Source organism: Scyliorhinus torazame, chromosome 30 (genome assembly GCF_047496885.1).
Source record: "Scyliorhinus torazame isolate Kashiwa2021f chromosome 30, sScyTor2.1, whole genome shotgun sequence".
Taxonomy (NCBI): Eukaryota; Metazoa; Chordata; class Chondrichthyes; order Carcharhiniformes; family Scyliorhinidae; genus Scyliorhinus; species Scyliorhinus torazame.
In genome coordinates, this window is record NC_092736.1 from 14,707,204 (window position 1) to 14,724,267 (window position 17,064).

A 17,064-nucleotide genomic window follows, 5' to 3' on the forward strand; every position below is an offset into this window, starting at 1 on the left:
AGTTTATTGGGAATGATTTCCCATGTTTATTGGGAATGATTTCCTCTGTTTACTGGGAATGATTTTCTCTGTTTATTGGGAATGATTTTTTCTGTTTATTGGGAATGATTTCCTCTGTTTATTGGGGATGTTTTCCTCTGTTAATGGGAATGATTTCCTCTATTTATTGGGGATGATTTTCTCTTTTTGTTGGGAATGATTTTCTCTGACTATTGGGGACGATTTTTTCTGTTAATTGGGAATGATTTTCTCTGTTAATTGGGAATGATTTCCTCTGTTTATTAGGAATGGTTTTCTCTGTTTAATGGGGATGATTTCCTCTGTTTATTGGGAATGATTTTCTCTGTTAATTGGGAATGATTTCCTCTGTTTATTAGGAATGATTTTCTCTGTTTATCGGGGATGATTTCCTCTGTTTACTGGGAATGATTTCCCATGTTTATTGGGAATGATTTCCTCTGTTTACTGGGAATGATTTTCTCTGTTTATTAGGAATGATTTCCTCTGTTTATTGGAAATGATTTCCTCAGTTTTTTTGGGAACGATTTCCTTTGTTGATTGGGAATGATTTCCTTTGTTTATTGGGAATCATTTCCTCTGTTTAGTGGCAATGGTTTCCTCTGTTATTGGGATTTATTTCCTTTGTTTATTGGGAATGATTTCCTCTGTTTATTGGGGATGATTTCCTCTGTTAATGGGAATGATTTCCTCTGTTTATTGGGAATGATTTTCTCTGTTTATTGGGGATAATTTCCTCTGTTAATTGGGAATGATTCCCTCTGTTTACTGGGAATGATTTTTTCTGTTTATTGGGAATGATTTCCTATGTTTATTGGGAATGATTTCCTCTGTTTTTTTGGAATGATTTCCTTTGTATATTGGGAATGATTTCCTATGTTTATTGGGATTGATTTCCTCTGTTTATTGGGGATGATTTTCTCTGTTAATTGGGAATGATTTTCTCTATTAATTGGGAATGATTTCCTCTGTTTATTGGAATGGTTTTCTCTGTTTATTGGGGATGATTTCCTCTGTTTATTGGGAATGGTTTTCTCTGTTTATTGGGGATGATTTCCTCTGTTTATTGGGAATGATTTCCTCTGTTTATTGGGAATGATTTCCTTTGTTAATTGGGAATGATTTCCTCTGTTTATTGGGAATGATTTCCTTTGTTTATTGGGAAAGATTTCCTCTGTTTACTGGGAATGATTTCCTCTGTTTATTGGGAACGATTTCCTTTGTTTATTGGGAATGATTTCCTATGTTTATTGGGAACGATTTCCTTTGTTTATTGGGAATGATTTCCTATGTTTAGTGGCAATGGTTTCCTCTGTTATTGGGAATGATTTCCTTTGTTTATTGCGAATGATTTCCTTTCTTTATTGGGAATGATTTCCTCTGTTTATTGGGAATGATTTCCTCTATTTACTGGGAATGATTTTCTCTGTTTATTGGGAATGAATTCCTCTTTATTGGGGATGATTTCCTCTGTTAATTGGTAATGGTTTCCTCTGTTTACTGGTAATGATTTTCTCCGTTTATTGGGAATGATTTCCTCTGTTAATTGGGAATGATTTCCTCTGTTTATTGGGAATGATTTCCTCTGTTTATTGGGAATGATTTTCTCTGTTAAATGGGAATGATTTCCTCTGTTTATTAGAAATGGTTTTCTCTGTTTATTGGGGATGATTTCCTCTGTTTATTGGGAATGATTTCCCATGTTTATTGGGAATGATTTCCTCTGTTTACTGGGAATGATTTCATCAGTTACTTTGGGACCCATTTACTTTGTTTATTGGGAATGATTTCCTTTGTTTATTGGGAATGATTTCCTTTGTTTAGTGGCAATGGTTTCCTCTGTTATTGGGAATTATTTCCTTTATTGATTGGGAATGATTTCCTATGTTTATTGAGAATGATTTCCTTTGTTTATTGGGAATGATTTCCCATGTTTATTGGCAATGATTTCCATGTTTATTGGGAATGATTTCCTCTGTTTATTGGGAATGATTTCCTCTGTTTTTTGGGAATGAGTTTCTCTGTTTATTTGGGATAATTTCCTCTGTTAATTGGGAATGATTTCCTCTGTATATTGGGAATGATTTCCTCTGTTTACTGGGAATGATTTTCTCTGTTTATTGGGAATGCTTTCCTCTGTTTATTGGGGATGATTTCCTCTGTTAATTGGGATTTTTTTCCTCTGTTTACTGGGAATGATTATCTCCGTTTATTGGGAATGATTTCCTTTGTTTGTTGGGAATGATTTTCTCTGTTAATTGGGAATGATTTCCTCTGTTTATTAGGAATGGTTTTCTCTGTTTATTGGGTATGATTTCCAATGTTTATTGGGAATGATTTCCTCCGTTTTTTTGGGAACGATTTCCTTTGCTTATTGGGAATGATTTCCTTTTTTTATTGGGAATGATTTCCTATGTTTAGTGACAATCGTTTCCTCTGTTATTGGGAATGATTTCCTTTGTTTATTGGGAATGATTTCCTTTGTTTATTGGGAATGATTTCCTATGTTTAGTGGCAATGGTTTCCTCTGTTATTGGGAATGATTCCTCTCTTTATTGGGAATGATTTCATTTGTTTATTGGGAATGATCTTCTCTGATGATTGAGGATGATATCCTTTTTTTGTTGGGGATAAATTCCTCTGTCAATTGGGAATATTTTTTTCTGTTTATTGGGAATGATTTCCTCTGTTTATTGGGAATGAGTTTCTCTGTTTATTTGGGATAATTTCCTCTGTTAATTGGGAATGATTTCCTCTGTTTATTGGGAATGATTTCCTCTGTTTACTGGGAATGATTTTCTCTGTTTATTGGGAATGAATTCCTCTTTATTGGGAATGATTTCCTATGTTTATTGAGAATGATTTCCTTTGTTTATTGGGAATGATTTCCCATGTTTATTGGCAATGATTTCCTCTGTTTATTGGGAATGATTTCCATGTTTATTGGGAATGATTTCCTCTGTTTATTGGGAATGATTTCCTCTGTTTTTTGGGAATGAGTTTCTCTGTTTATTTGGGATAATTTCCTCTGTTAATTGGGAATGATTTCCTCTGTATATTGGGAATGATTTCCTCTGTTTACTGGGAATGATTTTCTCTGTTTATTGGGAATGCTTTCCTCTGTTTATTGGGGATGATTTCCTCTGTTAATTGGGATTTTTTTCCTCTGTTTACTGGGAATGATTTTCTCCGTTTATTGGGAATGATTTCCTTTGTTTGTTGGGAATGATTTTCTCTGTTAATTGGGAATGATTTCCTCTGTTTATTAGGAATGGTTTTCTCTGTTTATTGGGTATGATTTCCAATGTTTATTGGGAATGATTTCCTCAGTTTTTTTGGGAACGATTTCCTTTGCTTATTGGGAATGATTTCCTTTTTTTATTGGGAATGATTTCCTATGTTTAGTGGCAATCGTTTCCTCTGTTATTGGGAATGATTTCCTTTGTTTATTGGGAATGATTTCCTTTGTTTATTGGGAATGATTTCCTATGTTTAGTGGCAATGGTTTCCTCTGTTATTGGGAATGATTCTTCTCTTTATTGGGAATGATTTCATTTGTTTATTGGGAATGATCTTCTCTGATGATTGAGGATGATATCCTTTTTTTGTTGGGGATAAATTCCTCTGTCAATTGGGAATATTTTTTTCTGTTTATTGGGAATGATTTCCTCTGTTTATTGGGAATGGGTTTCTCTGTTTATTTGGGATAATTTCCTCTGTTAATTCGGAATGATTTCCTCTGTTTATTGGGAATGATTTCCTCTGTTTACTGGGAATGATTTTCTCTGTTTATTGGGAATGAATTCCTCTTTATTGGGGATGATTTCCTCTGTTAATTGGTAATGGTTTCCTCTGTTTACTGGTAATGATTTTCTCCGTTTATTGGGAATGATTTCCTCTGTTAATTGGGAATGATTTCCTCTGTTTATTGGGAATGATTTCCTCTGTTTATTGGGAATGATTTTCTCTGTTAAATGGGAATGATTTCCTCTGTTTATTAGAAATGGTTTTCTCTGTTTATTGGGGATGATTTCCTCTGTTTATTGGGAATGATTTCCCATGTTTATTGGGAATGATTTCCTCTGTTTACTGGGAATGATTTCATCAGTTACTTTGGGACCCATTTACTTTGTTTATTGGGAATGATTTCCTTTGTTTATTGGGAATGATTTCCTTTGTTTAGTGGCAATGGTTTCCTCTGTTATTGGGAATGATTTCCTTTATTGATTGGGAATGATTTCCTATGTTTATTGAGAATGATTTCCTTTGTTTATTGGGAATGATTTCCCATGTTTATTGGCAATGATTTCCTCTGTTTATTGGGAATGATTTCCATGTTTCTTGGGAATGATTTCCTCTGTTTATTGGGAATGATTTCCTCTGTTTTTTGGGAATGAGTTTCTCTGTTTATTTGGGATAATTTCCTCTGTTAATTGGGAATGATTTCCTCTGTATATTGGGAATGATTTCCTCTGTTTACTGGGAATGATTTTCTCTGTTTATTGGGAATGCTTTCCTCTGTTTATTGGGGATGATTTCCTCTGTTAATTGGGATTTTTTTCCTCTGTTTACTGGGAATGATTTTCTCCGTTTATTGGGAATGATTTCCTTTGTTTGTTGGGAATGATTTCCTATGTTTATTGGGAACGATTTCCTCTGTTTATTGGGGACGATTTTATCTTTTTGTTGAGAATTATTTTCTCTGTTTTTTGGGGATAATTTCCTCTGTTTATTGGGAATGATTTCCTTTGCTTATTGGGAATTATTTCCTATGTTTATTGGGATTGATTTCCTCTGTTTATTGGGGATGATTTTATCTTTTTGTTGTGAATGATTTCCTCTCTTTATTGGGAATGATTTCATTTGTTTATTTCGAATGATTTCCTCTGTTAATTGGGAATGATTTCCGATGCTTATTGGGAATGATTTCCACTGTTTATTGGGGACGATTTTATCTTTTTGTTGAGAATTATATTCTCTGTTTATTGGGGATGATTTTCTCTGTTTATTGGGGATAATTTCCGCTGTTGATTGTGAATGGTTTCCTTTGCTTATTGGGAATTATTTCCTATGTTTATTGGGAATGATTTCCTCTTTTTATTTGGGATGATTTTATCTTTTTGTTGGGAATGATTTCCTCTGTTTATTGGGGATGATTTTATCTTTTTGTTGAGAATGATTTCCTCTGTTTATTGGGGATGATGTTCTCTGTTAATTGGGAATGGTTTTCTCTCTTAATTGGGAATGATTTCGTCTGTTTATTAGGAATGGTTTTCTCTGTTTATTGGGGATGATTTCCTCTGTTTATTGGGGATGATTTCCTCTTTTTATTGGGAATGATTTCCCATGTTTATTGGGAATGATTTCCTCTGTTTACTGGGAATGATTTCCTCTGTTTATTGGGATGATTTCCTATGTTCATTGGGAAGGATTTCATCAGTTACTTTGGGACCCATTTACTTTGTTTATTGGGAATGATTTCCTTTGTTTATTGGGAATGATTTCCTTTGTTTAGTGGCAATGGTTCCTCTGTTATTGGGAATGATTTCCTTTGTTTATTGGGAATGATTTCCTTTGTTAATTGGGAATGATTTCCTCTGTTTATTGAGAATGATTTCCTTTGTTTATTGGGAATCATTTCCTATGTTTATTGGCAATGGTTTCCTCTGTTTATTGGGAATGATTTCCTTTGTTTATTGGGAATGATTTCCTTTGTTAATTGGGAATGATTTCCTCTGTTTATTGGGAATGATTTCCTTTGTTTATTGGGAAAGATTTCCTCTGTTTACTGGGAATGATTTCCTCTGTTATTGGAAATGATTTCCTTTGTTTATTGGGAATGATTTCCTATGTTTATTGGGAACGATTTCCTCTGTTAATTGGGAATCATTTTCTCTGTTAATTGAGATGATACCCTCTGTTTACTAGGAATGGTTTTCTCTGCTTATTGGGAATGATTTCCTCTGTTTATTGGGAATGATTTCCTCTGTTTTTTTGCAATGATTTCATTTGTATATTGGGTATAATTTCCTGTGTTTAGTGGCAATGGTTTCCTCTGTTATTGGGAATGATTTCCTTTGCTTATTGGGAATGATTTCCTTTCTTTATTGGGAATGATTTCCTATGTTTATTGAGAAGATTTCCTTTGTTTATTGGGAATGATTTCCTATGTTTATTGGCAAAGGTTTCCTCTGTTTATTGGGAATGATTTCCTTTGTTTATTGGGAATGATTTCCTTAGTTCATTGGGAATGATTACCTCTGTTTATTGGGAATGATTTCCTTTGTTTATTGGGAAAGATATTCTCTGTTTATTGGAAGTGATTTCCTCTCATTATTGGGAATGATTTCATTTGTTTACTGGGAATGACCTTCTCTGTTTATTGGGGATGATTTCCTTTGTTTATTGGGAATAAATTCCTCTGTTAATTGGGAATGATTTCCTCTGTTTATTGGGAATGATTTCCTCTGTTTACTGGGAATGATTTTCCCTGTTTATTGCGGGTGATTTCCCCTGTTAATTGGAATAATTTCATCTGTTTGCTGGGAATGATTTTCTCTGTTTATTGGGAATGATTTCCTCTGTTTATTGGGGATGATTTTCTCTTTTTGTTGGGAATGATTTCCTCTGATTATTGGGGACGATTTTCTCTGTTAATTGGGAATGATTTTCTCTGTTAATTGGGATTGATTTCCTCTGTTCATTAGGAATGGTTTTCTCTGTTTATTGGGTATGATTTCCAATGTTTATTGGGAATGATTTCCTCAGTTTTTTTGGGAACGATTTCCTTTGCTTATTGGGAATGATTTCCTTTTTTATTGGGAATGATTTCCTATGTTTAGTGGCAATCGTTTCCTCTGTTATTGGGAAAGATTTCCTTTGTTTATTGGGAATGATTTCCTTTGTTTATTGGGAATGATTTCCTATGTTTAGTGGCAATGGTTTCCTCTGTTATTGGGAATGATTCCTCTCTTTATTGGGAATGATTTCATTTGTTTATTGGGAATGATCTTCTCTGATGATTGAGGATGATATCCTTTTTTTGTTGGGGATAAATTCCTCTGTTAATTGGGAATAATTTTTTCTGTTTATTGGGAATGATTTCCTCTGTTTATTGGGAATGAGTTTCTCTGTTTATTTGGGAACGATTTCCTTTGTTTATTGGGAATGATTTCCTATGTTTATTGGGAACGATTTCCTCTGTTAATTGGGAATCATTTTCTCTGTTAATTGAGATGATACCCTCTGTTTACTAGGAATGGTTTTCTCTGCTTATTGGGAATGATTTCCTCTGTTTATTGGGAATGATTTCCTCTGTTTTTTTGCAATGATTTCATTTGTATATTGGGTATAATTTCCTGTGTTTAGTGGCAATGGTTTCCTCTGTTATTGGGAATGATTTCCTTTGCTTATTGGGAATGATTTCCTTTCTTTATTGGGAATGATTTCCTATGTTTATTGAGAAGATTTCCTTTGTTTATTGGGAATGATTTCCTATGTTTATTGGCAAAGGTTTCCTCTGTTTATTGGGAATGATTTCCTTTGTTTATTGGGAATGATTTCCTTAGTTCATTGGGAATGATTACCTCTGTTTATTGGGAATGATTTCCTTTGTTTATTGGGAAAGATATTCTCTGTTTATTGGAAGTGATTTCCTCTCATTATTGGGAATGATTTCATTTGTTTACTGGGAATGACCTTCTCTGTTTATTGGGGATGATTTCCTTTGTTTATTGGGAATAAATTCCTCTGTTAATTGGGAATGATTTCCTCTGTTTATTGGGAATGATTTCCTCTGTTTACTGGGAATGATTTTCCCTGTTTATTGGGGGTGATTTCCCCTGTTAATTGGAATAATTTCATCTGTTTGCTGGGAATGATTTTCTCTGTTTATTGGGAATGATTTCCCCTGTTTATTGGGGATGATTTTCTCTTTTTGTTGGGAATGATTTCCTCTGATTATTGGGGACGATTTTCTCTGTTAATTGGGAATGATTTTCTCTGTTAATTGGGATTGATTTCCTCTGTTCATTAGGAATGGTTTTCTCTGTTTATTGGGTATGATTTCCAATGTTTATTGGGAATGATTTCCTCAGTTTTTTTGGGAACGATTTCCTTTGCTTATTGGGAATGATTTCCTTTTTTATTGGGAATGATTTCCTATGTTTAGTGGCAATCGTTTCCTCTGTTATTGGGAAAGATTTCCTTTGTTTATTGGGAATGATTTCCTTTGTTTATTGGGAATGATTTCCTATGTTTAGTGGCAATGGTTTCCTCTGTTATTGGGAATGATTCCTCTCTTTATTGGGAATGATTTCATTTGTTTATTGGGAATGATCTTCTCTGATGATTGAGGATGATATCCTTTTTTTGTTGGGGATAAATTCCTCTGTTAATTGGGAATAATTTTTTCTGTTTATTGGGAATGATTTCCTCTGTTTATTGGGAATGAGTTTCTCTGTTTATTTGGGAACGATTTCCTTTGTTTATTGGGAATGATTTCCTATGTTTATTGGGAACGATTTCCTCTGTTTATTGGGAATGATTTCCTTTGTTTATTGGGAAAGATTTCCTCTGTTTACTGGGAATGATTTCCTCTGTTATTGGAAATGATTTCCTTTGTTTATTGGGAATGATTTCCTATGTTTATTGGGAACGATTTCCTCTGTTAATTGGGAATCATTTTCTCTGTTAATTGAGATGATACCCTCTGTTTACTAGGAATGGTTTTCTCTGCTTATTGGGAATGATTTCCTCTGTTTATTGGGAATGATTTCCTCTGTTTTTTTGCAATGATTTCATTTGTATATTGGGTATAATTTCCTGTGTTTAGTGGCAATGGTTTCCTCTGTTATTGGGAATGATTTCCTTTGCTTATTGGGAATGATTTCCTTTCTTTATTGGGAATGATTTCCTATGTTTATTGAGAAGATTTCCTTTGTTTATTGGGAATGATTTCCTATGTTTATTGGCAAAGGTTTCCTCTGTTTATTGGGAATGATTTCCTTTGTTTATTGGGAATGATTTCCTTAGTTCATTGGGAATGATTACCTCTGTTTATTGGGAATGATTTCCTTTGTTTATTGGGAAAGATATTCTCTGTTTATTGGAAGTGATTTCCTCTCATTATTGGGAATGATTTCATTTGTTTACTGGGAATGACCTTCTCTGTTTATTGGGGATGATTTCCTTTGTTTATTGGGAATAAATTCCTCTGTTAATTGGGAATGATTTCCTCTGTTTATTGGGAATGATTTCCTCTGTTTACTGGGAATGATTTTCCCTGTTTATTGGGGGTGATTTCCCCTGTTAATTGGAATAATTTCATCTGTTTGCTGGGAATGATTTTCTCTGTTTATTGGGAATGATTTCCTCTGTTTATTGGGGATGATTTTCTCTTTTTGTTGGGAATGATTTCCTCTGATTATTGGGGACGATTTTCTCTGTTAATTGGGAATGATTTTCTCTGTTAATTGGGATTGATTTCCTCTGTTCATTAGGAATGGTTTTCTCTGTTTATTGGGTATGATTTCCAATGTTTATTGGGAATGATTTCCTCAGTTTTTTTGGGAACGATTTCCTTTGCTTATTGGGAATGATTTCCTTTTTTATTGGGAATGATTTCCTATGTTTAGTGGCAATCGTTTCCTCTGTTATTGGGAAAGATTTCCTTTGTTTATTGGGAATGATTTCCTTTGTTTATTGGGAATGATTTCCTATGTTTAGTGGCAATGGTTTCCTCTGTTATTGGGAATGATTCCTCTCTTTATTGGGAATGATTTCATTTGTTTATTGGGAATGATCTTCTCTGATGATTGAGGATGATATCCTTTTTTTGTTGGGGATAAATTCCTCTGTTAATTGGGAATAATTTTTTCTGTTTATTGGGAATGATTTCCTCTGTTTATTGGGAATGAGTTTCTCTGTTTATTTGGGAACGATTTCCTTTGTTTATTGGGAATGATTTCCTATGTTTATTGGGAACGATTTCCTCTGTTTATTGGGAATGATTTCCTTTGTTTATTGGGAAAGATTTCCTCTGTTTACTGGGAATGATTTCCTCTGTTATTGGAAATGATTTCCTTTGTTTATTGGGAATGATTTCCTATGTTTATTGGGAACGATTTCCTCTGTTAATTGGGAATCATTTTCTCTGTTAATTGAGATGATACCCTCTGTTTACTAGGAATGGTTTTCTCTGCTTATTGGGAATGATTTCCTCTGTTTATTGGGAATGATTTCCTCTGTTTTTTTGCAATGATTTCATTTGTATATTGGGTATAATTTCCTGTGTTTAGTGGCAATGGTTTCCTCTGTTATTGGGAATGATTTCCTTTGCTTATTGGGAATGATTTCCTTTCTTTATTGGGAATGATTTCCTATGTTTATTGAGAAGATTTCCTTTGTTTATTGGGAATGATTTCCTATGTTTATTGGCAAAGGTTTCCTCTGTTTATTGGGAATGATTTCCTTTGTTTATTGGGAATGATTTCCTTAGTTCATTGGGAATGATTACCTCTGTTTATTGGGAATGATTTCCTTTGTTTATTGGGAAAGATATTCTCTGTTTATTGGAAGTGATTTCCTCTCATTATTGGGAATGATTTCATTTGTTTACTGGGAATGACCTTCTCTGTTTATTGGGGATGATTTCCTTTGTTTATTGGGAATAAATTCCTCTGTTAATTGGGAATGATTTCCTCTGTTTATTGGGAATGATTTCCTCTGTTTACTGGGAATGATTTTCCCTGTTTATTGGGGGTGATTTCCCCTGTTAATTGGAATAATTTCATCTGTTTGCTGGGAATGATTTTCTCTGTTTATTGGGAATGATTTCCTCTGTTTATTGGGGATGATTTTCTCTTTTTGTTGGGAATGATTTCCTCTGATTATTGGGGACGATTTTCTCTGTTAATTGGGAATGATTTTCTCTGTTAATTGGGATTGATTTCCTCTGTTCATTAGGAATGGTTTTCTCTGTTTATTGGGTATGATTTCCAATGTTTATTGGGAATGATTTCCTCAGTTTTTTTGGGAACGATTTCCTTTGCTTATTGGGAATGATTTCCTTTTTTATTGGGAATGATTTCCTATGTTTAGTGGCAATCGTTTCCTCTGTTATTGGGAAAGATTTCCTTTGTTTATTGGGAATGATTTCCTTTGTTTATTGGGAATGATTTCCTATGTTTAGTGGCAATGGTTTCCTCTGTTATTGGGAATGATTCCTCTCTTTATTGGGAATGATTTCATTTGTTTATTGGGAATGATCTTCTCTGATGATTGAGGATGATATCCTTTTTTTGTTGGGGATAAATTCCTCTGTTAATTGGGAATAATTTTTTCTGTTTATTGGGAATGATTTCCTCTGTTTATTGGGAATGAGTTTCTCTGTTTATTTGGGAACGATTTCCTTTGTTTATTGGGAATGATTTCCTATGTTTATTGGGAACGATTTCCTCTGTTAATTGGGAATCATTTTCTCTGTTAATTGAGATGATACCCTCTGTTTACTAGGAATGGTTTTCTCTGCTTATTGGGAATGATTTCCTCTGTTTATTGGGAATGATTTCCTCTGTTTTTTTGCAATGATTTCATTTGTATATTGGGTATAATTTCCTGTGTTTAGTGGCAATGGTTTCCTCTGTTATTGGGAATGATTTCCTTTGCTTATTGGGAATGATTTCCTTTCTTTATTGGGAATGATTTCCTATGTTTATTGAGAAGATTTCCTTTGTTTATTGGGAATGATTTCCTATGTTTATTGGCAAAGGTTTCCTCTGTTTATTGGGAATGATTTCCTTTGTTTATTGGGAATGATTTCCTTAGTTCATTGGGAATGATTACCTCTGTTTATTGGGAATGATTTCCTTTGTTTATTGGGAAAGATATTCTCTGTTTATTGGAAGTGATTTCCTCTCATTATTGGGAATGATTTCATTTGTTTACTGGGAATGACCTTCTCTGTTTATTGGGGATGATTTCCTTTGTTTATTGGGAATAAATTCCTCTGTTAATTGGGAATGATTTCCTCTGTTTATTGGGAATGATTTCCTCTGTTTACTGGGAATGATTTTCCCTGTTTATTGGGGGTGATTTCCCCTGTTAATTGGAATAATTTCATCTGTTTGCTGGGAATGATTTTCTCTGTTTATTGGGAATGATTTCCTCTGTTTATTGGGGATGATGTTCTCTTTTTGTTGGGAATGATTTCCTCTGATTATTGGGGACGATTTTCTCTGTTAATTGGGAATGATTTTCTCTGTTAATTGGGATTGATTTCCTCTGTTCATTAGGAATGGTTTTCTCTGTTTATTGGGTATGATTTCCAATGTTTATTGGGATTGATTTCCTCAGTTTTTTTGGGAACGATTTCCTTTGCTTATTGGGAATGATTTCCTTTTTTATTGGGAATGATTTCCTATGTTTAGTGGCAATCGTTTCCTCTGTTATTGGGAAAGATTTCCTTTGTTTATTGGGAATGATTTCCTTTGTTTATTGGGAATGATTTCCTATGTTTAGTGGCAATGGTTTCCTCTGTTATTGGGAATGATTCCTCTCTTTATTGGGAATGATTTCATTTGTTTATTGGGAATGATCTTCTCTGATGATTGAGGATGATATCCTTTTTTTGTTGGGGATAAATTCCTCTGTTAATTGGGAATAATTTTTTCTGTTTATTGGGAATGATTTCCTCTGTTTATTGGGAATGAGTTTCTCTGTTTATTTGGGATAATTTCCTCTGTTAATTGGGAATGATTTCCTCTGTTTATTGGGAATGATTTCCTCTGTTTACTGGGAATGATTTTCTCTGTTTATTGGGAATGAATTCCTCTTTATTGGGGATGATTTCCTCTTTTAATTGGTAATGGTTTCCTCTGTTTACTGGTAATGATTTTCTCTGTTTATTGGGAATGATTTCCTTTGTTTATTGGGAATGATTTCCTATGTTTATTGGGAACGATTTCCTCTGTTTATTAGGAATGGTTTTCTCTGTTTATTGGGGATGATTTCCTCTGTTTATTGGGAATGATTTCCTTTGCTTATTGGGAATTATTTCCTATGATTATTGGGATTGATTTCCTCTGTTTATTGGGGATGATTTTCTCTGTTAATTGGGAATGATTTTCTCTCTTAATTGGGAATGATTTCGTCTGTTTATTAGGAATGGTTTTCTCTGTTTATTGGGGATGATTTCCTCTGTTTATTGGGGATGATTTCCTCTTTTTATTGGGAATGATTTCCCATGTTTATTGGGAATGATTTCCTCTGTTTACTGGGAATGATTTCCTCTGTTTATTGGGAATGATTTCCTATCTTTATTGGGAAGGATTTCATCAGTTACTTTGGGACCCATTTACTTTGTTTATTGGGAATGATTTCCTTTGTTGATTGGGAATGATTTCCTTTGTTTAGTGGCAATGGTTCCTCTGTTATTGGGAATGATTTCCTTTGTTTATTGGGAATGATTTCCTTTGTTAATTGGGAATGATTTCCTATGTTTATTGAGAATGATTTCCTTTGTTTATTGGGAATCATTTCCTATGTTTATTGGCAATGGTTTCCTCTGTTTATTGGGAATGATTTCCTTTGTTTATTGCGAATGATTTCCTTTGTTAATTGGGAATGATTTCCTCTGTTTATTGGGAATGATTTCCTTTGTTTATTGGGAAAGATTTCCTCTGTTTACTGGGAATGATTTCCTCTGTTATTGGAAATGATTTCCTTTGTTTATTGGGAATGATTTCCTATGTTTATTGGGAACGATTTCCTCTGTTTATTGGGGGCGATTTTATCTTTTTGTTGAGAATGATTTCCCCTGTTTATTGGGGATGCTTTCCTCTGTTAATTGGGAATCGTTTTCTCTGTTAATTAGGATGATACCCTCTGTTTACTAGGAATGGTTTTCTCTGTTTATTGGGGATGATTTCCTCAGTTTATTGGGAATGATTTCCCATGTTTATTGGGAATGATTTCCTCTGTTTACTGGGAATGATTTTCTCTGTTTATTGGGAATGATTTCCTATGTTTATTGGGAATGATTTCCTCTGTTTACTGGGAATGATTTTTTCTGTTTATTGGGAATGATTTCCTCTGTTTATTGGGGATGATTTCCTCTGTTCATGGGAATGATTTCCTCTGTTATTGGGAATGATTGTCTCTGTTTATTGGGGATAATTTCCTCTGGTAATTGGGAATGATTCCCTCTGTTTACTGGGAATGATTTCCTTTGTTTATTAGGAATGATTTCCTATGTTTATTGAGAATGATTTCCTTTGTTTATTGGGAATGATTTCCTCTGTTTACTGGGAATGATTTTCTCTGTTTATTGGGAATGATTCCCTCTGTTTATTGGGAATGATTTCCTTTGTTTATTGGGAATGATTTCCTATGTGTAATGGGAACGATTTCCTCTGTTTATTGGGGACAATTTTATTTTTTTGTTGAGAATGATTTTCTCTGTTTTTTGGGGATAATTTCCTCTGTTTATTGGGAATGATTTCCTTTGCTTATTGGGAATTATTTCCTATGTTTATTGGGATTGATTTCCTCTGTTTATTGGGGATGATTTTCTCTATTAATTGGGAATGATTTCCTCTGTTTATTAGGAATGGTTTTCTCTGTTTATTGGGGATGATTTCCTCTGTTTATTGGGAATGGTTTTCTCTGTTTATTGGGGATGATTTCCTCTGTTTATTGGGAATGAATTCCTTTGTTAATTGGGAATGATTTCCTCTGTTTATTGGGAATGATTTCCTTTGTTTATTGGGAAAGATTTCCTCTGTTTACTGGGAATGATTTCCTCTGTTTATTGTGAACGATTTCCTTTGTTTATTGGGAATGATTTCCTATGTTTATTGGGAACGATTTCCTCTGTTTATTGGGGACGATTTTATCTTTTTGTTGAGAATGATTTTCACTGTTTATTGGGGATAATTTCCTTTGCTTATTGGGAATTATTTCCTATGTTTATTGGGAATGATTTCCTCTGTTTATTGGGATTGATTTTATCTTTTTGTTGGGAATGATTTTCTCTGTTTATTGGGGATGATTTCCTCTGTTAATTGGGAATCATTTTCTCTGTTAATTGGGATGATACCCTCTGTTTACTTGGAATGATTTTCTCTGTTTATTGGGGATGTTTTCCTCTGTTAATGGGAATGATTTCCTCTGTTTATTGGGGATGATTTTCTCTTTTTGTTGGGAATGATTTTCTCTGACTATTGGGGTCGATTTTTTCTGTTAATTGGGAATGATTTTCTCTGTTAATTGGGAATGATTTCCTCTGTTTATTAGGAATGGTTTTCCCTGTTTAATGGGGATGATTTCCTCTGTTTATTGGGAATGATTTTCTCTGTTAATTGGGAATGATTTCCGCTGTTTATTAGGAATGACTTTCTCTGTTTATCGGGGATGATTTCCTCTGTTTACTGGGAATGATTTCCCATTTTTATTGGGAATGATTTCCTCTGTTTACTGGGAATGATTTTCTCTGTTTATTGGGAATGATTTCCTCTGTTTATTGGGAATGATTTCCTCAGTTTTTTTGGGAACGATTTCCTTTGTTTATTGGGAATGATTTCCTTTGTTTATTGGGAATCATTTCCTCTGTTTAGTGGCAATGGTTTCCTCTGTTATTGGGATTTATTTCCTTTGTTTATTGGGAATGATTTCCTCTGTTTATTGGGGATGATTTCCTCTGTTAATGGGAATGATTTCCTCTGTTTATTGGGAATGATTTTCTCTGTTTATTGGGGATAATTTCCTCTGTTAATTGGGAATGATTCCCTCTGTTTACTGGGAATTATTTTTTTCTGTTTATTGGGAATGATTTCCTATGTTTATTGGGAATGATTTCCTCTGTTTTTTTGGAATGATTTCCTTTGTATATTGGGAATGATTTCCTATGTTTAGTGGCAATGGTTTCCTCTGTTATTGGGAATGATTTCCTCTGTTATTGGGAATGATTTCCTTTGTTTATTGGGAATGATTTCCTATGTTTATTGAGAATGATTTCCTTTGTTTATTGGGAATGATTTCCTTTGTTTATTGGGAATGATTTCCTCTGTTTATTGGGGATGATTTCCTCTGTTAATTGGGAATGATTTCCTCTGTTTACTGGGAATGATTTTCTCTGTTTATTGGGAATGATTCCCTCTGTTTATTGGGAATGATTTCCTTTGTTTATTGGGAATGATTTCCTATGTGTAATGGGAACGATTTCCTCTGTTTATTGGGGACAATTTTATTTTTTTGTTGAGAATGATTTTCTCTGTTTTTTGGGGATAATTTCCTCTGTTTATTGGGAATGATTTCCTTTGCTTATTGGGAATTATTTCCTATGTTTATTGGGATTGATTTCCTCTGTATATTGGGGATGATTTTCTCTGTTTATTGGGAATGATTTTCTCTATTAATTGGGAATGATTTCCTCTGTTTATTAGGAATGGTTTTCTCTGTTTATTGGGGATGATTTCCTCTGTTTATTGGGAATGGTTTTCTCTGTTTATTGGGGATGATTTCCTCTGTTTATTGGCAATGATTTCCACTGTTTATTGGGAATGATTTCCTCTGTTTATTGGGAATGATTTCCTTTGTTAATTGGGAATGATTTCCTCTGTTTATTGGGAATGATTTCCTTTGTTTATTGGGAAAGATTTCCTCTGTTTACTGGGAATGATTTCCTCTGTTTATTGGGAACGATTTCCTTTGTTTATTGGGAATGATTTCCTATGTTTATTGGGAACGATTTCCTCTGTTTATTGGGGACGATTTTATCTTTTTGTTGAGAATGATTTTCACTGTTTATTGGGGATAATTTCCTCTGTTTATTGGGGATGATTTCCTTTGCTTATTGAGAATTATTTCCTATGTTTATTGGGAATGATTTCCTCTGTTTATTGGGATTGATTTTATCTTTTTGTTGGGAATGATTTCCTCTGTTTATTGGGGATGATTTCCTCTGTTAATTGGGAATCATTTTCTCTGTTAATTGGGATGATACCCTCTGTTTACTTGGAATGGTTTTCTCTGTTTATTGGGGATGAT